General features: G+C 42.4%; 1 non-coding gene across 1 annotated transcript; it reads left to right on the forward strand.

Annotated features, from left to right (window-relative positions):
- Window positions 1–2,618: 2,618 nt before the first annotated feature.
- On the forward strand, window positions 2,619–2,724 carry LOC129673784 (U6 spliceosomal RNA). The gene has a single exon (XR_008719714.1). It is a non-coding gene; the product is annotated as a U6 spliceosomal RNA (small nuclear RNA).
- Window positions 2,725–22,937: the final 20,213 nt, after the last annotated feature.

A 22,937-nucleotide genomic window follows, 5' to 3' on the forward strand; every position in this document is an offset into this window, starting at 1 on the left:
CTGTAGCCCCCTCCCAGCCCCACCCTTCCTCCCTCTTCTCCCTTTATGCTCCTCCTCTAGTCCATTACCTCCTCCCTTCTAGCTGACCCTAACCTATCAGGTCTCATCAGGACTGTCTGCATCTTACAGTTTTGTGGCCATGTGCTAGATCATTGTGATGGACAGATTTATGCCAACTTGACACAAGCTAAAGTCACCTGAGAGGAGGGAGCCTCACTTGAGGAAATGCCTACCTGGGATCAGGCTGTAGGCAGGGCTGTAGGGCATTTTCTTAATTAGTGATTGATGAGGGAGGGCCCAGCCCATTGTGGGTGGTGCCATCCCTGGGCAGAGCAAGCCAGTAAGCAGCACCCTCTTGATGGCCTCCTCCTCAGGTCCTCCATCCAGGTTCCTGCTCTGTTTGAGCTCCTGCCCTGACATCCTTCAATGATAAATAGTGATGTGGAAGTGTAAGCCAGACAATCCCTTTCCTCCCTAACTTGCTTTTGGTCCTGGTGCTTCACTGCAGCAATAGAAACCCTGAGACAGTCATCAACTGTAAATAAATAAATAAATAAATAAATAAATAAATAAATAAATAAATGCGGTGGGGTGACTGAGTTCAAGCTGCTCGCAGTTGTCTCTGGTGAGAGAGAGGATCGGGTAAATAAAAAGTGTCTCTGAAATGTGCCCATGCATAAGAACAACTGAGCTCTCAGTGAGTTCTCTTTACAGCCTTCCGTAAGGCCATGGATTCTGGCTTACACTCTTTTTTTGGAGGAGGGGCGGGGCAGGTAAAATTGTTGTAAAAGAACTGAACTGGGGTTCTCTGGAAGAGGAGTAACCACTTGTAACCCCCGGGCTGTCACTCTAGTTCGCCTTGACGGTTAGCACTGACTTTTCTCTGTGTGTACTTATCAGCTCCTAGGAAATGGGCTTTGACATAGCACTATTTTTTATTCTCTCTTTGTGTGTGTCTCTGTGTCTTTTTGTCTGTCTCTCTCTGAGACAGAGTCTCTCTATGTATTCTAAGCTGGCCACAGACTTCTGCCTCAATCTCCCAAGTTCTGGGATAACAAGTGTGGCTCACCATTTCTGCCAATAATCTTACATTCTTGTCAAGTGAAATCCTGGGCAGCCTTCCAATGTCTAAATGGATTCAGACTGGGAAATGAGATTTTCCTCAGAATTCTAAAATCTTGGTAAGGCAGTTTTTATTTCAAAGGGTTGTCCTAAGTTCCTGTCGGTCATCTTTCCAGTTTTACAGGAATTGAGTAAGAAGGCCATGGGACTTGAACCAGAAGTGAAAAGTCTTTGTTTTGTTTTGCCCTGCAAAATACAGAATTCGACCAGTAAGAGGAAAACGCATTCTGACAGCCATCAGGCTTGGTGCACAGCCTCTGGTGATGTGAGCCACTTAGCTGGACATTGCCCACATTGTAGGACAAAATAATTAGTTAGACTTAAAGAGAACTATGGTTTTCACTGAGCCCGCAGGCACCTCACACTCTACTGTTTATCCCGAGTCTCCATTTGCCCCTGTGATGGAGGCTTCTCCCGGCAAGGAACTGCCCAATGTAGTATACAGAAAAAGCAACATCCACTATTTCTAATTACGCTGTGGGATATGCTGGCTTCCCTTCAGATTACATAATTCTTTAGTCTTTTACAGTTCTACCACGAAGCCCAGTGGAGCCATTGAGTCCTGTATTATCTCCACAAAGTCACCTTCGCCTGTTTCTGAAGGCATTTCATGTAGGCTTTCAAGAAGAAAATTAAAAAAACCCAAAGTCTGAGTTTCAGTTACAGATACAAAGGGCTACAGCCACTAACTTGAACTATGGTGGGTATAATGACTAGGTTCATTCTGGCTTCAGAGAATTCAAACCTGAGTAGAGATATTCATTCGGGCAAAATTAATATGTGTCAGAAATGAAAAGCCAGATGTTGGTCATAGCCATATAATTACTTTTAAAAATTCACTGAGTCTTTTCAAGATAGGGGAATCAATTAGTGAATAGCAAGTTACATCCAAGAAGAAAACTCTTCCCATTGTTTATTGTTCAAAAGTATTATTAGAAAATGTATTTTTGAACAGCGAATACAATCTTAATGTAAAAATAAGGCTAGAATCTTTCAAATAAGATTGGAAAAAAATTAAAGCCAACCACCAGGAATGTACAGCTATGCATGCCTGTATCTAGCTGAAGCAGTACAGCTGCTTGAACTCCGGGTGTTCGAGACTGGCTTGAACAACACAGTGAGAGTTTATCTTTTACAAAAAGAGGATGATTGACTTTTCAAACTTATGAGTCACATGTAATCTTCCAACTTGAAACTTGCCCTTAAAACTGGAAGATATTTTCACATAGAAATGCTTTAACTTTGCACACAGCTGAGTTTGAACCTCTTTTTTTTTATTTTTGGTTTTTGGGTTTTCAAGACATGGCTTTTCTGTGTAGCCTTGTCTACCCTGAACTCTGTAGAACAGGCTACCTTGAACTCACAGAGATCCTCCTGCCTGTGCCTCTCCTAGTGCGGAGGTTATAGGCTTCTGGCTCTTCTTGATGTCTTAAGTAACATATAAAATTGATAATAATCCCAGAGTCTCCTTCCTGCTGATTTAAAATCAAAATCAGGTGCTCTCTTCAATGGTACATATGCTAAAACTGAAACCATGTAGGGAAGATCAGCATGACGCCTGCGAAAAGATGACATGAAATCCATAAAGCAGTCCATATTGTAAAAATAAATGAATAAATAATCAAATCTAATCAATTTCTTTTGAAGGCAATGGTGATAGCCATCCTCCAGCACTGATTTTTACTTTAATATTGAGGCTGGGGCAGAAAGATGATGAAATCAGAGGAGTGGGGATGGGGCTTCTCTTTGCAATAGTTGGTTTGGTGTTGAGTAAAAACCAGCATCTGTGTGGCTAAGACATGAGACTAAAATACCTAAAAGGTCTAAAAATGCCACAGGTGAGGTGATGAGCATTTCCTTTCAAAGTAAGCAGAGTGAAGGAGAGCTGCCCTCCGAGGATCCGAATCCAGGGTTTTAGAATGCCAGTGGGAACACCTGTCATGTTCTGCTAATGTGCTTTTCCTGCTTCAGCGTCAGTGTTAAGCTGGGCTCTGCAAAGGCAGCTCCGTATTTGCCTCCCAAGCGCTGTTTCTAAATGGAGATAGTTTCTGATGCTGGTTGGGAGGAACCTTGTGCAGGAAAGGGACTTGTCAGCAGGCAGATGATGTTTTCGTGTCTTTACTGTGTAAACATGTCCTCGTTATCCACTAGCATCAAGGCACATGCCTCATGAAACAGTCTGTCAGACAATCAGAGCCATACCGCGTCAATGCTCCTGAAGAACAACGTTCATTTGGCCAAGATAAGCTGGGCTTGCAAGGACTAGGGGAGAAAGGTTGGTACTGTGAGGCGCTGTCCAGTCCTGATCCACACATGGTTTAAGATCTGATTGTGGGAAGTGGCAACGCCCACAAGCCTTTGAAGCACTGAAACCGAAGTATCTCAGTTTCAGAGGAACTCGCTGCCATTTGCCTCACTATAAAGTCTTTGACTCATTTCCTTCTGTTTAAACAATACCAGTTAAAAAAATGAAACCCTGAAGAGACAATTTCTTGTGATTATTTATGGGAAAATAATATTTACTTTTTCATAAATGTACCATTTGCGCTCATGTTTACCTTTTTAACGCCTCTGATCATATCTAGAGTCAGAGAGGGAAAGCAGAGCTTGCTCATGGCAGATTTCCGAGGGATGACCCTGGGAGGCAGTCTGGATTGGAGTCAGTTGTACCCAAAGTTACACCTTCCCAGCCCAAAGATGAGTAGGTGCCAGTCAGGTGAAGGGGGGGCGGTTCCTGAGTGCAAAACTAAAACTGGGATTCTGGGAGAACCTAGGCTGTGGACCAGCAGCTGATAATGCAATGGGAGGGGTCAAAAGAAAGGAGCTCATGGTGAAGTGTAGGTAGTCCCTGTTTGGAAAGAAAACAGAGAACTACAGAGCAGGAGGGGAACAAAAAAGCCAAAACCTTACTCAGTTTTACCTGGAGGTCAGTTACAAAATATACCTTCAGAAGCCCTGAAGGGTTTTTCGTATATCTTTATTTTATTTAATTTGTCTACTACCTATTTTAGTGACTTAAACTTTCATTTTATTTAATTTTGAACTTCTCACAGACAAACAAAATTGTAGTGTACTCACAGCATGTGGCATCATGTTTTCATGCATGTATCTTAGAATGACCAGACTGACGTACTCAGTATATCTGTTACCTCACGTGAGGCTTTGTTGTGGAGACCATTTCAGATCTGCTCCTTAAACAACTTGCGAGGCCACGATGTTACTGACCACGCAGCACGTTATAGCACTTATTTCTGGTGTCTGATGGAACTTTGGTGTCTGTTGAATTACATCTCTTCCAGTTGCCCTACTCTCCATTTTATTCTGTTTTTATGAGCCCGGTTATTTTTTTAAACACTGCGGATACAGGTGAGACTGTGCAGTGTTTGACTTTCAGTGCCCGGACAGCTTCTATATTTACCCGCGTTGCAAAAGCTGATAATTTCTTGTCTCAGAGACTGAATTACATTCCATTGTCTAGTTAGACCACACTGCCTGTATCTCTTCATTGGCGAATGGAAACCCAATTTGATTCCGTGTCTTAGCTATTGAGAATGATCATGGGAGTCAGATATCTTGACACATCCAGGACTGCTTCATCATCCGGTAGTTTGGAGGAGTAAGTATCTTTATTTTTAGGGAAATATCCTGCTGCTTTCCACAAGGCTACACGATCCCCACCCGCTGCTCACCAAGGGTTTCATTTGTTTGTTTTACAGTGAAGATTGGACCCAGACTCTCACACATGCCAGGGCAGCACTCTACTTCAGAGTGACATTCCCAGCTCCTCCTCTTTGTATGTTTTATTATCTTGATAGCAGTTATCCTAACAGGTGTGAAGGGATGGCTCATTGTGATTTTAATTTGTGTTTCCCTAGTGATTAGCAATCTGGAAGTTTTTTTTTTTTTTTTTCCATATACCCGCTGGCCATTTGTACGTCTTCTTTTGAGAAATGTCTGCACAGGTCTAGTTTCCCTGAATTTCAATGAACAAGTTAAAGCTAGCAGCTAAGTGATTTGTCTCATCCACTCACTCACTAATTCATTAAGAATATTGAGTGCCTGTTCTATGCCAAACACTGTCAGGAGAAATACATTCAGGGATAAAGCCGTGCCTCTCTTTTTGTGAGATTTATATTTAAAACGACAACACTGGCTCTTACTGAACACTTGCCTCATGCAAGACACTTTTCTTGTGCTCTCATTTGCTCCCCACAACTCTACCCAGTCCCCCATTTGTCCCACTTTCTACGTAGAGAATTAGAATTCCGAAGACAAAAGTACCTGCTTAACAGCTGATGCAAAAACCCTGAGGCAGAATACCCAATGAATCCCTACACCATGGCAGGAGAGGGGCAGTTCCAGTCCATGAAAGCCCCAGACGTAGGTGAAGTTAAGGAGCATCTGCCTGTGCTGCAGATGTCCAACAGCCTTCACGTAGGTCCTCTTCTCTGCTCATGTCACATCGGAAGACAGTGCACCACTTAAAAGGAGCTCTTATGCCCTGCTCAGTTTTTATTGACATAGAGTCATCTTGGAAGAGGGAGCCTCAACTGAAGAGTTTTCCAGATCAGATGGTCCTGGTTGATGCTTGACATGGAAGGCTTCTGAACCAGAAAACCTGCTAGCAGGCAGGCATCCTCCTTGTGGTTCTTGCTGTGCTCCTACTTTGCTGAGTAGTAAGCAGGCCTGTTTTCAAACTCTTGCTGGGCTTTTACCTTGACTTCTCCCAGTGATGACCTATGATCTGGAAGTGAAAGACATAAGAGGAAAGGTTTTTCCTCTTTTTTTTTTTTTTTTTTTTTTTTATATAGGGTTTCCCTGTGTAGTTCTGGCTGACCTGGAACTTGCTCTATAGAGCAGTTCTGGCCTTGAGTTCAGAAATATGCCTGTCTCTGCCTTCTGAATACTGGAACTAAAGGTGTGAGTCATTACCACCTGGCGACCTTTCCTCTTCTAAGTTGCTTTTGGCCACAGTGTTTTATCACAGTGTCAGAAAAGTAAACTATAGAACACTTTCTCTAGGACCTGAGAATTTATCTGTTGATAAGGAACCCTGGGGATTTGGGCTTGAAAGGCCAAGGGAAGATGAGTGAAATGAGAGAGCGCGCGCGCGAGAGAGAGAGAGAGAGAGAGCGAGAACACAACAACAACAAAGCATGGGAAAGCAATGATGGATGAGAACTTCAGGATAATTTGCGGACCCCTCCCCCAACACACTCTCTTGCTGCCCATTTCTACTTTTTTTTTATTTGTTGGGCAATCAGACAGAATTTAAATCCCAGATCTGCCACACTTGGCTGTGTGGTCTTGGATCTGTGACTAACCTCTCTGAACATCAAGAATTCAGTTTATACAATTACAGTATAGCATCTTTTAATAAAATTAAAAGGATAATCTAATGTCATTGAAAGAAACAGAGATAGGCACCTAGAAAGGTCTCTGGCACACACAATTATTCATGACTAAAGCATATTGATTTTACTTATAAGGCAATACTGTATTATTTAAATGAGTATAGCATACTATATAAGCTACAACATTTTTCCTATACTTTCTTCATTGCCTGTCTAGCTAATCAAGCATTGTACTTGAGTTGAGCAGGATTAGGTCTTTGGCTTAGTCTGTGTCCTAATTGATTTGAGTTGCTGTAACTAAAGTATTACAGGCTGAGTGGCTACATATAACAGAACTTATTTCTAGAGGCTTAGAGTCCTCTATCAAGAAGCCAGCAGATGTGGTTGAAGGCAAAGGTCTGTCTCCTGGTTTATAGATAAAGCCTCTGCTGTGTCCTCATGTAGTGCACAGGGTACGGGCTATGAAATATCTTTTTATACAATTAGTCATCTAGTTGGTGAGGACCCCAGCCTCATAATCTAATCATCTCCCAAAGGCCCCACCTCCTCCTGCCGTCACATCAAGGTGGATAAGTCTCAGATATTTCTTGGTTAGGGGGAACCTACTAAACCCCTAGTGACAGTCTTCATGTGTGCTCTGTCCTGGACAATTTGACCACACATCAAGGGAATAACTATCAAGGCAACAACCTGGCCATGCTGCTGTCCCCTTAGGGCAAGCAGGGTCACTTGGGTAAAGTTGCTATTTGATTAGATTTTATCTTGACATTTTTCACTGAAACCAGCCATCTCTTTAATGATCCATTTCATGACTTTACATTTAGTCTCGGTTTCCTGGACCAATGTAGACCAAAATATATGGAGCCCATATAACATAAAAGTAATTGAGTAGAGGGTAAGCTGCCATGTTTTCTATTATGTGTGAAGACCAGCTAATGGCTTTCAAAAGCCATTGCTCACCAGTCAGATGAAGAATTTCTAGATACTTAGGGCTCTGCACACAAGGACTTTCTAAATTTTTATAAAGAAACCCACATAGGAGTGAATTGTACACACGGTTCTCTCTAATCATTGAAAAATTATAGGGAATATTAGTTTATTTGCTAGACAAGCTAAAGGTGGGCCTGGCAATTTATATTCCAGTAAGGCTAGCTGAGGATTTGAAGAGGGTGAAGGTGGTAGCTTGGATGAGATTGTCTCTCTAGGCTCATGTATGTGAACACTCTGTCTCAAGTTGATGGGGCTGCCTGGGAAGGCTTAGGAAGCATGGCCTTGCTGGAGGAAGTGTGCCATTGGGGGTGGGCTTTGAGAGCTGAAGGCCTCACCCTACTCCCATTTTTTTTTTCTCTACCGGATGCTTGTGCTTGAGGTATGAGCTCTCGGTTTCCTGTTCTTGCCACCGCGCCTGCAACCATGCCACGATTTCTGCCACCATGGATCTTACCTCTCTGGAACTGTAAGCCCACATAAGCTCTTTCTTCTATAAGTGGCCGTGGCCATGGTGTTTTATCACAGGAGCAGAAAATTGAGGGATGGCTCAGCGGTTAAGAGCACTGCCTGCTCCCCTAGAGGACCCGGGTTCAAATCCCAGCACCCACATGGCAGCTCATGTCTGTAACTCAAGTTCCAGGGGATCCATCTCACCAGGCATGCACATGGTGTACATACCTGTGTATGCAGGGAAAACACCCATGCAGACAAAATAAAAATAAGTAATTCACTGACCGTGTCTGAACTTATTTGATTGCAAGGGGTGCAAGCTAGCTATAAAGACTTTTACATGTACATATTTGGTGGGATATGAATAAGAAGTGGGTTAATTTTTCTCTCCATCATTACTGTTCGTCATTTCCCATCAACTGTCTTGTTTTTCAATCCTTAGTGAGGTGTCAGGAAGTCCCCTTAGCTTCTTGTAATGTCCTGTTACTTAATTGTCCAGGTCAGCCTCTAGTTTGCAAACTTAATTCTCACCGGTTTACTTCTCCCTGAACCAGTCCTCATCTAGTCCTGCTTCTTCTCTGCCTCTCCCTTCTGGGTACTCCTCAGCCCCCAGTTGATGATGTTGCTGCTCCTGAAACCTGACCTATTGTCTGGACCCAGGGAGTGCTCCGTCCAAGGAACCGTGTGTATACTCACCATATTCTCCACTCTCTGGTTGCCACCTGCCCGCCATCTTGCTGTACAAGGCTAATGTCCACCCATCGAAGAAGAGCTATGCCCTTTTTCTGTGCACACACAACTCTGGGTTTATTTTCTTATGGACTCTCCGTAGTCCATGGCCTAGTCTCTCTGTTCCCCTCTCCCTAAAGAGGGGAAAGTAACGATTAGAGTTTTGAGTCCTTTCTTTGGGTGTAAGTGGTTTTCTTTCTTTCTCTTTCCACCTTACTCTAGAATGGCTAAGAGAAAGAACTGACTTTGAAATGAGTAGCTGAATTGGGCAATCATTTCTCAGGAAGTGATGCATAGGGGTAACTACCTTGAAATTTGTGGGGGGAGTAATGATACGGCTTTGCCTTTACCTTTGAATCCAGCTGTAGAGGAATTTTATTTCAGAACATGGTTTCTCTGGTCAGAGATCACATCCAAAGACCTTCTAGGGCTGTGTGACATGCCTTTAATCCTAGGAGACAGAGACAAGCAGATCCCTGAGTTCAAGGCCAGCCTGGGATACAACAAGTTTTAGGTAAAGAAAAGCTTAGGTCCAGGAGTGGTGGTACATGCCTTTAATTCCAAAAATGAAGGTAAAGTTAGTTTGTGAAAGGAATCACCTATGTTTGAAAGTGGTGTTTAGTTGGGTGGCAGAAACAGTGAAACACTTGAAAGAATAGGATATGCCTAACTCTCACGAGAAGAGAGAGGAAAGGGAAGCTAAATAAGGGGCAATGCTGAGAGCAGGAGAAGGCAGTTGTACTAGGAGATTTTTACACAGAGAAATTAAAGGCAGAACAAGCTAGAGAATGAGAAAGATCCAGAACATTAGAGCAGATTGCTGGTGTTAGCTTGAGGCCAAGCAGAGTAACTCAGTGGCCAAGAGAAAAGCCAGAATGAATAAATCATCTGGGAGAGGAGTTTGAGCCAGAACAGCTGAACTTAGAGCAACCTAGAACTATGAAGGGTGAGCTTATCAAGCAGTAGTCTCAGAGAGAAAACATTCCAGGCCTAGGTTAGACGTACGGAGGCTAGAAGCTTCCAGGAGCAGGCCTAGGGTAGCAGAAGGAAATAATCCTCTGAGACAGCAATTGAACCAGGCTAATAGAAGTTCCATTTACACCCAGCCTCTTACCTGAGGCAATAGGGAAGGCCTTCTCAGGATCTGTCAGTCACCCATTACTGTTGCTCTGGGGCAGCCTCCATCCAGTATCTCACTGCAGACCATGCAACAGGGCACACTGGGCCAGGAGCAGGAGTCTGCATGGGTTAGGCTGTGGAAAACAAGGGTGTGTGGCATCTGTCCTTGGCCTGTTGAACGTTGAAAGCAAACTGGTTTGAGGATGGCACCTGGCAGGATCAACACTTGCTGTGCCTCATTCCAGTGTTCCTCCTCCTGGAGTGGGTTGGTTTGGCAGAGGATCCCACATCCGTGAGTAAGTCACTTTGCATAATTACTCCAGAGAAAAAGGTGAATTGTTTCTGCCAAGCCCATCTGTACAGGCAGAGCTTGTACATGTCTATTATCCGAGTCTAGGCAGGCGAAGGGCCCAAAGCACATTTGAGCCTTGCTCTCTCATTTGGCTGTGGCAGCAGGAGGGAAGGCAGCCACCCCACATGCAATGGGAAGAGGCCTGGGAAGTTTAGAAATAAGCCTTTCCCATCAGTGGCAAGTCACACAACTCTCTGCTGCCCCTGTTCCTGTGGTAGACAAACTGGCTCCCATCGAGAACACTCTGGAGTGGTTGACACTTGGGGATTTTTCTTTTCATTCTTTCATTTTTTCAATGTGGAGTTCTTTCTGTGTTCAAACTCTTGTGCTAGGTGTTCCAGGTACACAGCATGGAGACACATGCCCCTGTTCCAAGTGACGCTAACTTGAAGCCTACAGTCATTCACCACAATAATCCAGGGATAGCCAATCAAAATGGGCACACAGTATGGTGTCCTGCGGCTTTTCCTGCTCTAGCCCCGGTAACAATAACACTTGCATGAGATCACAGAATTAGAGTGTCCCTGTCTTTCAGATGACAAGTAGGGCTTATAGGCATGCCCATATATTGCCCATGGCCTAGACCTACCCAGAAAAATGGCAGCAGCAGAGCCTGATGTTGACAGTTGCTGCTCACCTTTATGTGATGAGCTCTCACCGGATCAGAGGACATGGTCCCAGCAGGTAAATGAGGCATTATCAGAGCTCACCAACCATAGGTGGGATGAGCTGGGTTCTTTTCATAGCGCTCTCATTAAAAAAACGAGTGAGCCAAAGGGTGTTGTGGTTATTTTCTAGCCTAGGTCTCAAGAAGCAGTTGGGTGTCTTCACAGGGTATTGAGTTGAAGGCCACTGCCAAAGTATTGTTGTTACCCTAACAAATAAGATCGTACTGCTTCACACAAGGCTCATGGCACCACAGAGATGAACTTAGGGGGCACTTATATAGAAAACCTTGGGAGACTAGGATACAGAGGCACTGATAAGCTGTGTGTGTGTGTGTGTGTGTGTGTGTGTGTGTGTCTCAGTGACTTGTCTGTCCTGTAGGTGATTACTGAAGAGGCTGTGGAATAAATGTTTCAAAGGTCATAACCCAGGATGTGAGCTGAACACCAAACTGTGCAGCTGCCGAAGGGACGATTGGTGTCCCCAAAGGTGAGGTGATTTGATGACAATGCTTAGGCCCAAAGCACAGAGAACTCCCTCCATCAGCCTACCAGCTGCACGGCTCTGAAATGCCTTCGGAAAAAAAAAAAGGTGTCAGAAGACAAGAACTTCACTTTACAGATACAGTTATCTAGCAGAGAGTGGTTAGCAACAGCTTACAAATATGCCAGGCAATGAAACTTAGTGGAACACATCTTACATGGTTTTTAAAACTTATGCAGTAAGGCATAATTTTAATTCTTAAGCATTTGGAATGAGTTTCCATATAACAATGATATATTTTGAGGATTGTACAGATTAGAAAAACAGGGGAGAGTTCCCTGTTTGCATACAACAACTTCTCAGGCCTTCTCCAGCTTCTATTCAAAGAAAAGAAGTCATCATTTGCAAGGACATTGACACTCAGAGATTTCTGTGAAGGTCAGTATATGAATGCCTTTTTCTCTGGCACAGCCCGTGTCTAACAGTTAAAACTGCATGCACAAGCTACTTCCTGTTGCTGGGAACATAGACTGTAAGGGCCAAGATTTTCTGAGACTTTGCCTCTGCATTAATTGTCCCCATCTCTAAGACGAAAGACCTACTGACAAAGGCAATGAGTCATTTGGCTCCTGGTCAGATAGATGGTTCTGGCCCCACCAAGCAAGCAGGCTTCAGACCCATGAAATTAGAGGCTGGGGGCCAACTGAGACTTGCGATTACTCTCAGGACCCCTTGTGCTGCTCCTGGCCTGCCTTCCATAGTTGGTGAGAAAGCGAAGCCTGCCGGTAATGAGTTGGCTGTGCCATGCAGGCCTTCCTTCCATTTTGGCTAATGCTATCCGATGTTGAAATGAGGCAGCCTGCTGCCAGATTGAAGAGGAGACAGGGTTGGCTGAGTGCTCTGCACTTCTCGAGCTCAACAAAGGGTGAAGGAGAATCCCAAGGAGTATGCTACCAATATTTACCCAGTGGCTCGGGAAGGTGACAGCTGGCAATTAGTAATGAATGTGTGCGGCTCACACCCCACGGGGTCCACAGCGAAGCCGACCTGCTCCAAGTTTGTTTTCCATGGCAGCAGGCCCTGAAAAGGCTTCCTTCCAAAATGTGGCTTGCAGGGGCGTCCTCCCTCCACAAGTCTCCATTTCCTCAGGCAGCCTTCTGGGATTGTGAAATCTGACCCCCACACAGCCTGGCACCCCCACTGAAGCTGTCCAAATGCGTCAGTGGCACTGTTCCTGGCCCGCACCTTGGTGCTTTGTGAAATCTCATCTCTTCTCCCAGCCTCCGCACCTGTTCTGTTCTTTAACAGCTCCCTGGGGCCAACCTCCAGCAGGGCTTCATTTAGGAAAACAAGAAGGAGGACAGGTTTCTCAATAGAAATGACAGCGGGGTTCACTTTATTGACATCATTTTAAAAATGAAGAAAGGTGGCCAAGAGACTGAAGGTTATCTCCCTAGATCACCCAGCTACTGCAGGGAACTAATGCAAATGATGGCCTGTCCCTAGGTCCCTAGTGGGAGTCAGCTGAGCCCACACCTGCATCCCACTATCCACACCTCTCCAGTGCTCATGGGTGAGGAAGCAGAGAGAAATTCATGCAGTAAACACTGTGTGCTTTATAAATGTGGCAGTATGAACAATTTGGCCAGATAACCCAAGAATACTTTATTTTTGCTCCTAGCCCATTAGTTCTTCATATGCCTGTTAATCCTGAGATTTGCTGGAGAAAATCCAGTTCTACCATTTTGGACCAAATTTGAAGCAAGCTTTCTTAAATATTAAATACTGACCAAGAAATGGACTTTGGTCAGGACCATTTCCTGGCAATTTCCAGCTGAGTGGCCTCGTGTTGCAGAGGCTTTCATGGAGAAAACCACAGAGGCCACTATACTTTCCCATGAGGCTTTGTTATTTCTCCGAGAACTATCACTTCCAGCACCCCAAGAGGTTACCTGGTTCTTGGGCAGGTGGGGCTTACAAGGTTAGTTTTGGGCATTACAGTGCCCTCTTGGAAGAAGCAGACCTACGAGAAACTGAGCAGGAAGACAGAAGGGAATATTTTTCAGGTAGCTGTAATCTATCAGGCTATCTATTCAAGGTACAATATGACCAGTGTTTGAGCAGAGATCACTGGGGTTACCTAGTTCTGACACTCAGCAAGCCACTGGCCACAGCAATAGAGTAAGGTTCAACGAGGTTGTTGGCAATAGTGTAAACTTTAAGGATGATGTTGACAATTCTGCAAGAAAGAAAATGGAGAAGACAGATTCTGTAGTAGTCTGAAAATCTCTAAGCTGCCCTTTCACCCCTACCGAAGCTGGTAGAAGCTTCTAAAGTCACTGAGTCTTGTGTCTTTAATTATGAATTCAAGTCTGAGTGTACTAAAATCTAGAAAAATAAGGCAAATTCTCTTTTGCTCTGACAAACGTTTAGAACCTTGATGCAGACCCTAGCCCGGCATCCATTTCAGTGGGTGCTGGTTTAAAGGGATCCTCTACGGTCCAGAGGTCAGCAAAGATCTATCACTCTATTTAAGAAGTTACAGTATTGAGAGACTGAGCTAAATGGAAGCATTCACCTCTTTCCAGAGACACCTAAACTCAGACACTGTAGTATTTCTGCCATTTCTGGTCATCGCAATATCTGTCCATCTAAGAGCTGCCTCTATGAGCAGAGACAGGATAGAACTCTTTGACCCCAGGGAACTTACCAGAGCCATATAAGCAAATCTGAGCTAGCTAAACACTGTTTGGCCAGAGAGCCTGATTTGGCTCTGAAACTATAAAGTTCCAAAGGCTCCTTCATATTTACTTCTCACAGGCATGGGTTCCCATGGAAGACAGAGGCATGGATAAAGAAATGAAACAGGACAGGAATCTAACACAGAGGGCCTTTGAAAGATTACCCAGCAGTGTACCAAAGCAGATGCTGAGACTCATAACCAAACTTTGAGCAGAGTGCAGGGAATCTTAGGAAAGAAGGGGGAGATAGTAAGACCTGGAGGAACAGAAGCTCCACAAGGATAGCAACAGAACCAAAAAAATCTGGGCACAGGGATCTCTTCTGAGACTAATATTCCAACCAAGGACCATTCATGGAGATAACCTAGAACCCCTGCTCAGATGTTGACCATGGCAGTTCAGTCTGCAATCTCAGTCTGGGTTCCCTAGAAAGGGGAACAGGGACTGTCTCTGATATGAACTCAGTGGCTGGCTCTTTGGTTACCTCCCTCTAAGAGGGGAGCAGTCTTACCAGGCCACAGAGGAGGGCAGTACAACCAGTCCTGATGAGACCTAATAGGCTAGGGTCAAATGGAAGGGGAGGAGGACCTTTGCTATCAGTGGGCTTGGAGAGGGGCATGGGAGGAGATGAGGAAGGGAGGACAGGATTGGGAGGGAATAAGGTGGGGCTACAGCAGGGATACAAAATGAATAAACTGTAATTAATGTATAAAAAATAGAAATTTAATAAAAAAAAGAAATGAAACAGTGATGAGGCCCTGTATCAGGAGTTTTAATTTCCAAATTAAGTTTTCTTGAATTGTTATGTGCTTTCAAGTTTTATTTTCACTTGATCATAGTTTTGTGTTGGGTATTTTGAAAAAAAAAATCCAAATTTGTGCATTTTATCTAGGTTTATCCATTTGTTGGCATAAACTTGATTATAATATATCTGATGATCCAATTTCAACGTCTGTGAGATCTGTAGTGATGCTTCCTTTTATATTTTTGATGTTATTTATATGTGCTTTCTTTTCTTTAGTCATTCCTACTAAGGGGTTGGTTATCAGCCATTTTAATTTTTTATTGAAACAATTGTTGGTTGTTGCTCTTTATTGTGTAGTTGTTTTTCTTGTGTGTGTCTGTGCTTTGATTTATGTTTTTTGCATTTATTTTTTATTTTTATTGAAAATAGATTTTCTTCCCATATAATACATCCCAACTACAGTTCCTCCTCACTCCAGCTCTTCCTGCCTACCCTCTCACCAGTTCTACCCCACTTTTCTTTTCTCTTCATAAAAGATCAGGCCTCCAATAGATGACAGCCAAATAGGCCAAAACAAGATATGAAAAGACAAGGCAAAAGCCCTCATATAGAGGCTGGATAAAGCAACACAATGGGAAGAAAAGAGTCCCAAGAGCAGCAAAAGAGTCAAGAGATATACCTGCTCCCACTGTTAAGAGTCCCACAGAAACACCAAACTAACAGCCACAACAATTACACAGAGGACCTGGCTCAGATCCATGCAGGCCCATGACAGCTCTGTCAGTCTCTGTGAACCTATGTGAGCCCTGCTTAGTTGATTCAGTGGGTTATATTCTCTTGTTGTCCTCCATTTCTCTGACGCCTACAACCTTTCCTCTCCCTCTTCCATGGGATTCTCCAGTCTCTGAGGGGAATGACCTGACAGAGAAGTCTAATTTAGTCTCTCTCTCTTGTCTCTCTGTGGGCATCTGTATCTATTCCCATCTGCTGCCTGTTTGATGACCATTGGACAAGGAACCATTCCATGAGTATAGCAAAATATTGTTGGGAATCATTTAATTTTGTTGTTTTTTTTGGGGGGGGGGGAGGGAGGAGGTTGGCCAGGCATTTTTGGTTCTCCCTTAGGTATCTGGACTATCTAATCTAGTTCCTACCCATCCAGGCAGTGTAAGGCTCCCTCTCATGCAAAGAGGAGGCCTCAAGTTAAAGCAAATATTGGTTAACTTCTCCTACAAGCTCTCACCATTGCCCCAGCATGTCTTGCAGCAGGACAGATTATAGGTAGAGAGCTTTGTGGCTGAGTTGGTATCCACATTTATTTTTTTCCTGGCTTGCAGAGTACTTTTTTCCTGCTGAAGAGACTATAACATAGGGGTGAAGGCTCACTCCACGAACGCACCAGCTTCGCCTCTCCACACGCAGTAAACAGTTTAGATGTTGTTCTTGGCAATGCAGGTCCATTGTCAGTTTTCAGAGAGCGACCTTCTGTCCTAGTATCAGCCTGGGTTGTTAGGGATTTCCGCAGGACACCCCTCAGCCACAGCTCAGCTGAACGCAATCCAGTCCCACCACTGGAAGTCTTTCCTGGCTACAAAAGATGGCCAGACTCCATTTCCTTAATTACTAGGAGCACTCGCTAGGGTCACCCTCATAGATTCCAGGAAGTTTCCCCTGAACTAGGTTACCATACCCTTTCCATACGCACCTCCACTCTCTACCTCCATCCATCCCCCCAACCACCTGTCCCAAACTGCCTCAAGTCCACCTGCAAAATTTATTCTATTTCCCCTTCCCAGGGGTTTATGTGTTTTCCCCTAGAGTTCTCTTTACCTAACTTCTCTTGGTCTGTGGATTATAGCCTGATTAGTATTTGCCTAACAGCTAGTATTCATTTCAGGGTCTGGGTTACCCCACTCAGGATAATTTTTTCTAGTTCCATCCATTTGTCTGCAAATTTCATAATGCCAACAGCCAAGTATTACTTCATTGTGTAAATGTACCACATTTTTGTTAACCATTCCCACGTTGAGGGACATGTAAGTTGTTGGCAGTTTGTGGCTATCCTGAATAGAGTTGCAATGAACAAGTGTTTTTGTGGTAGGATGGGGTATCCTTTGAGTGTATACCCAAGAGTGATATTAGCTGAGTCTTAAGGTAGATCAATTCCCAATTATCTGAGGAACCACTTTACTGATTTTCATACTGGCTGTACAAGTTTGCATATTTACTGACAATGGAGGAATGTTCTCCTTATTCCACATCCTTATCAGCATAAGCTGTCACTTGTGCTATTGACCTTAAACATTCTGACAGGTGTAAGATGGAATCTCAGAGTAGTTTTGATTTGCATTTCCTTGATGGATAAGGATGTTGAACATTTCTTGAAATGTTTCTTTTCTTTTTTCTTTTATTTTTTTTAATTCTTTATTAATTACACTTTATTCACTTTGTATCCCCCTGTGGTTCCCTCCTTCCTCCCATCCCAATCCCTCCCTTCCTCCACCTTCTGCATGCATGCCCCTCCCCAAGTCCACTGATAAGGGAGGTCTTCTTTTCCTTCCTTCTGATCCTAGTCAATTAGGTCTCATCAGGAGTGGCTGCCATGTACTCTTCTGTGGCCTGGTAATGCTGCTTCCCCCTCAGGGGGAGGTAATTAAAGAGCAGGCCAATCAGTTCATGTCAGAGATAGTCCCTGTTCCTATTACAATGGAACCCACTTGGATACTGAACTGCCATGGGTACATCTGTGTAGGGTCTTAGGTTATCTCCATGCATAGTCCTTGGTTGGAGTATCAGTCTCAGGAAAGACCCCTGTGCTCAGATTTTTTTGGTTTGAAATGTTTCTTAACCATTTGAGATTCCTTTATTGAGATTTTTTTGTTTTGCTCTCTACCCCATTTTTAGTTGGATTATTTGGTTTGTCGATATCTAATTTCTTGAGTTCTTTATATATTTTGGATATTAGACCTCAATCAGATGTGGAGTTGGTAAAAATCTTTTTTCCATTCTGTAGGCTACCTGTTTTTCCAATGTTTGTATCCTTTGCCTTGCAGAAGGTTTTCAGTTTTATGAGGTCCCTTTTATTAATTGTTGATCATGGTGCCTGCACTAACAATTTTGTTTGGAAAATTGCTTCCTGTCACAATGCATTTAAGACTTTTCCCTACTTTCTCTTCTAACAGGATCAGTATGTCTGGATTTATGTTGAGGTTTTTGATCCACTTGAACTTGAACTTTGTGCAAGGTGATAAATATGGATCTATTTGTATTCTTTTACATGCAGACATCCACTTTGACCAGCACCATTTGTTGAAGGTGCTGTCTTCTTTCCAGTGTGTGTGTCTGGCATCATTTTCAGGTGTCTATAGAAATGTTTGTTTATATCTAGGTCTTTAATTGGATTCCAATGATCAACATGTCTGTTTCTATGCCAGTACCATGCAGTTTTTATTATTATAGCTCTGTAGTACAGCTTGAAATTATGGATGGTGATACTTCCAGTAGTCCTTTTATTGTGGAGGATTGTTTTAGCGATTATGGTTTTCTTGTTTGTTTTTTTTTGTTTTGTTTTGTTTTTTATATGAAGTTGAGGATTGCTTTTACAAGTTCTGTGAAGATTTGTGTTGGAATTTTGATGGGGATTGTGTTGAATCTGTAGATTGCTTTTGGCAGGATGACCATTTTCATTGTTAATTCTACCAATCCATGCGTATGGGAGGTCTTTCTCTTCTGATACCTTTTTCAATTTCTTTCTTTAAAGACTTGAAGATTTTGTCATACTTGCTTGGTTAGAGTTACTCAAGATATTTTATATTATTTGAGGCTATTGTGAAAGGTGTTGTTTCCCTGATTTTTTTTTCTTAGTTCGTTGTCATTTGTATATAGGAAGGCTGCTGAGTTTTTGTTTGTTTGGAAAGGTTGCTTCTGTACACATTCTTAAATTTTTATTTCCAGAATTTCCTCTGATGTTTTTTCTTTATTGCTTTTATTTCCATTTTCAGGTCTTGAACAGTTTTATTTTCTTCAGCTGTTTGTTTTTTCTTGACTTTTTTTTAGAGAGTTATTAATTTCCTTCAATTGTTTTGTGTGTGTGTGTGTGTGTGTGTGTGTGTGTGTGTGTGTGTATGCATTTTCCTGACTTTCATTGGGGGATTTATTCATTTCTCCAATTGCTTATGTTTTCTTGGCTTTTATTTTAAGGGATTTATTCATTTTTTTTAAAAGGACATCCATCATTCAGGGCCCCCTATGGTAGGATAGCTGGACTCTTTTGTGGAGACATATTCTCTGGCTGTTATTGATTTTGTTGTTTTTACACTGGCATCTAGGCATCTGGGGTTTGAGTGGTTAAAGGAATCTGGGTTTGTCTTTGTTGGGTGGGTGTTTTGTTCCTTGTTTTCTGTTTCCTCTCTAGGTTTTCAGGGAGGCTGTGCATTCCTTGTTTTACTGGCCTGCTCAGCTGGTGTATTCAAGGGGAATGCCTCCTGGTGTTGGAGTCAAAAGAAAGAGGAAGCCAGGGCAAGGTGGTCTGTTGCCCTACTAGGGCTCACCCTTACACTTGGGTTTTGGGGAAAAGAGAAAGTAAAGAAGGTCCATGGGCAGCTGGTTATCAGACAGGTGTGGCCTGTGGTTGAGCAGAAGCTGTCTGTCTCATTTGGGGGCTGAGACACAGAAATGAAGCAGAGAGGGAATGCCGTGATGAGATGGTCTGTGGGATCTATGGAGGGTTGTGGATTGGGTGTGTGTGTGTGGAGAGGAGGTGAGGCTGAAGCTAATGTTCTGTTGTAGCACCAGGGGCAACCCTGAGAATTGGATTTATGTCTTTTTTTTTTTTTGTTACCTTTCTTGTAATTTTCAGTTACACCTCCAGTTTCTTTTCAGTTATGCCTCCAGTTTCTAGAAATGACTACTTGATTCATTCATTTTAAGAACTTTCCTGATATGATTTGTCTTTACTGTTTCTAATCTTCATATTTACTTTTTCTTTAATTATTATTTATTTTATTTTTATCTTTCAAGATAGGGTTTCTCTGTGTAGCCCTGACTGTCACAGAAGTCACTCAGTAAGCCAAGCCAGCCTTAAACTCAGAGATCTACTTGTCTCTCCTTTCTAAGTGCTGGGATTAAGGCATGTGCCACTACCACCTGGCTAATCTTCATATTTATAAAATGACCAGAATTTGTTTGCGTCCTTGAATTAATACTTGTCCTGCTTTTGTGTTCATTTGTGAAAATGCACAATGTGGCAAAATATTTATATTATTTAGTGGGAACATTGCCAGCAGTAACATTCTGCCTTCAGTTCACCTCTCCTGTCAGGGACAGAAAACGGAGCTGATATAGAACAGTACAGTGGGTGGACTGTATGTTTCAATCTCCTCACCTGAAATATTTTTAATTCAAATTTTTCTTTTGATCTACAAATTATTTATAATATATTTATTACTTCTTAAATGTCTGATACTAATGAAATTTGCCTCTCTAGTTCCCTCCTTTACAGATATTCCTCATGAATGCTGTTAGAGAAAAACCAGAGAACATTGAGATTTGTTTTGTGGCCTTTTATGTGGCCAAATTTTGGAATCTTTCTTGAACACGTAGGTAATTATTTTTATAACTGATAGATGTAATAATGTTCTACATGTAACAATTAAGGCGTGATTTTAATGTTGTTGGCAATTATTTAATGTCTCTACTAATATTTTACATGCTTCTTTTGTTAGTTCCCAAGGGAGCTTTAAAATATAACCACTCTGAAAATCTACCAAATATACAACATAAAGAAAGAATCCTGAAGTAGATCCTTTTTTTGCTTTTTTTTTTTTTTTTTTTTTTTGCACTATTAGATTTGTTTATTTACTGTGACATTTTTGGAAAAAGAAAGAGAGAAATAACATGAAATTGGGTAAGTAGGTGCAGAGGAGCAGAGGTAGAGTTGGAAAAAGGGGAATAAAATGATCAGGATATATTATATAAGAAAATTAAAAGAAAAAAATCCAATTTAAAAACATGAAACTCTAAACATTGGAAGAACTGAGAGTAGCCCCACTGAATCCCATTCTTAAATTTAGCATCTTCATCCTGCCTTGTCTTAAAGACAAGGCATAATAAAGAGAAAGCAAAGGCTAAGGGTGAGCTACAAAGAAGACTCAGGAAGTTGTCTGCTAAGCCTGCTGCCACACAGCCAAAGCCCAATCCAAAGAGGCTCCTGCAAAGGAGGGAGAGAAGAATGTGGGTGCTGGAGAGGATGGGGGAACCCTGCTGAAGACAGAGATGAGGCACAGACTGCAGATGGGGCTGTGGGCACTGGTGCAGTGAATTTTTAATATCTAAACTCCTGGTGACTACACAGTTTGAAATATAAATTTCATAAATTTTTACAAAATTTAGAATTTTGCCTTACTGTTTTTTTTTTCTTTCATGGCTATTCCTTGACAGTCTCACACATGCGTGTACTGGATTTTGAGCATTATTCCTTTTTCCCAAGATTCTCCCTTATGCTTTGAGCTTGGATGTCCCTTATTTTTTTGAACGGCAAGTTTAATTTCAGTTCCTTGTATGAGCATGAGTTGGGAAATATTTATTGGACTGTGTGTGGTGGGGTGCTTATCAGTGGCTACAGCACTAAAGAAAATAACTTCCCTCTCCAGCAGTCACTAACAGTATCTCCTGGTCCACAAGGATTATATTCCTGAACTCTTTGCACAAAACTTGCATGAGATTGGACCTGTCATTGTTTCATCAAACATGAAGAGGCTTATGAGGCTCCACCCTTCACTGAGGAACCATGGGGAGAAAGACTGTGCTGTTAGCACAGAGAATACATCACTGTTTTGGTGGGCGGAGACAAGTGTCAATAACAGACTAGTTCCATGTTGGGGGCAAATTTTCCTGCCAGTCATGAGAGACTGGTCACTCAGGAGGAGTGATTTCTGGACATTGATACATGTACCTTATCACGAATGCTTGATGCTGTGGGGAAAAAAATATAATTTATTCATATATTTTCCTCCACCATCAGTATAGATTTAATTTTCCCTTAAAACCAAAGGCCTGCTGAGACATGAGCCCCTAAAGTTGGTATTTCAGTATGTCAGATGATTGGCATTGGACCCTGACATCATTGATTTCTTTTCTAAGATCAAAATACATTATGAATATGTATGAAAATGTTTGTTATGATGAAACCCAATGCTATGTGTATAAAATATATGCTAACAAAGTCCATGAAAAAAAGATCATGGGTCTTCAAAGTCATAATTCTGCCATTTTAATTTCAGAACCTAAAAGTCACTGACTTGTAAAAGCTGTTAAGCAACATGGTCCATGTAAAATGTCAATCTCCACTCTAAGCTCTACCTGCTTAGAAAATCAAAAGACGATTTATTGGATTTTTATACTCCATACATGAGAGAGTTTGAATGTTGTATACTTTTAATGATCATCTGTCTAGGGCCTCTGAAGTGTCGTGATTATGAAAATAGTCTTTAATAAAGCTGAATGTAGTTTGGCTTAGGAAAAAAATAACCCTAAATTGGTATTACTCTAAAAGAAATGGTATACTTCTCAAATCTAAACACCATCTTTGGCTTAACAATATGTGACTCAGCTTTCTTTCACAGTTCTTTCTAACTCATTACATATTGCATTGAGAAAAGATTAGCTAACATATTTTCAATTTTTTGAGTTTTAATTGGTTCTTTGTAAAGTCCCACTCATCTCCCTGTCCCCTTACACCTGCTCTCCACCCTTGCAACCGACCCTCCAAAAACAACAAAACGAAACAAAAAACAAAAACAGAAAGAATCTTGTAGAAGTTGTAGTGTGGTGAGTAAATGTTTGTTGCAATGAGCCATTGGTCTGGCTCAAGGTCTATGGCATCTGCTACTCTATCAAGACTGGATCCTCATGGGGACTCCTCTTATATATCCTGTTGTTGTCCTGTGTCTTAGAAATCCTGTAGTTTTGGATCTGTAGGACTGGTCCATTCATGCGCTCCAGCAGTTCACCAATGAGATAGCTGTTGGGGTGGGCCAACTCAAAGCCCTGGATCCGGGCCTGAGAGGTAACTGAGCTGGTCAGCCAACCAGCTGTCCAGCACACATACACCACTGGGGTGAGCTCTCCAGAACTGCCCTGGCTAGGTCATCCAATGCTGCAGCCAATAAGGGGTAGAGCCAGCTCTC

The sequence above is a fragment of the Psammomys obesus genome, unplaced genomic scaffold (genome assembly GCF_907164565.1).
Source record: "Psammomys obesus unplaced genomic scaffold, mPsaObe1.curated_primary_1811, whole genome shotgun sequence".
Lineage (NCBI taxonomy): Eukaryota > Metazoa > Chordata > Mammalia > Rodentia > Muridae > Psammomys > Psammomys obesus.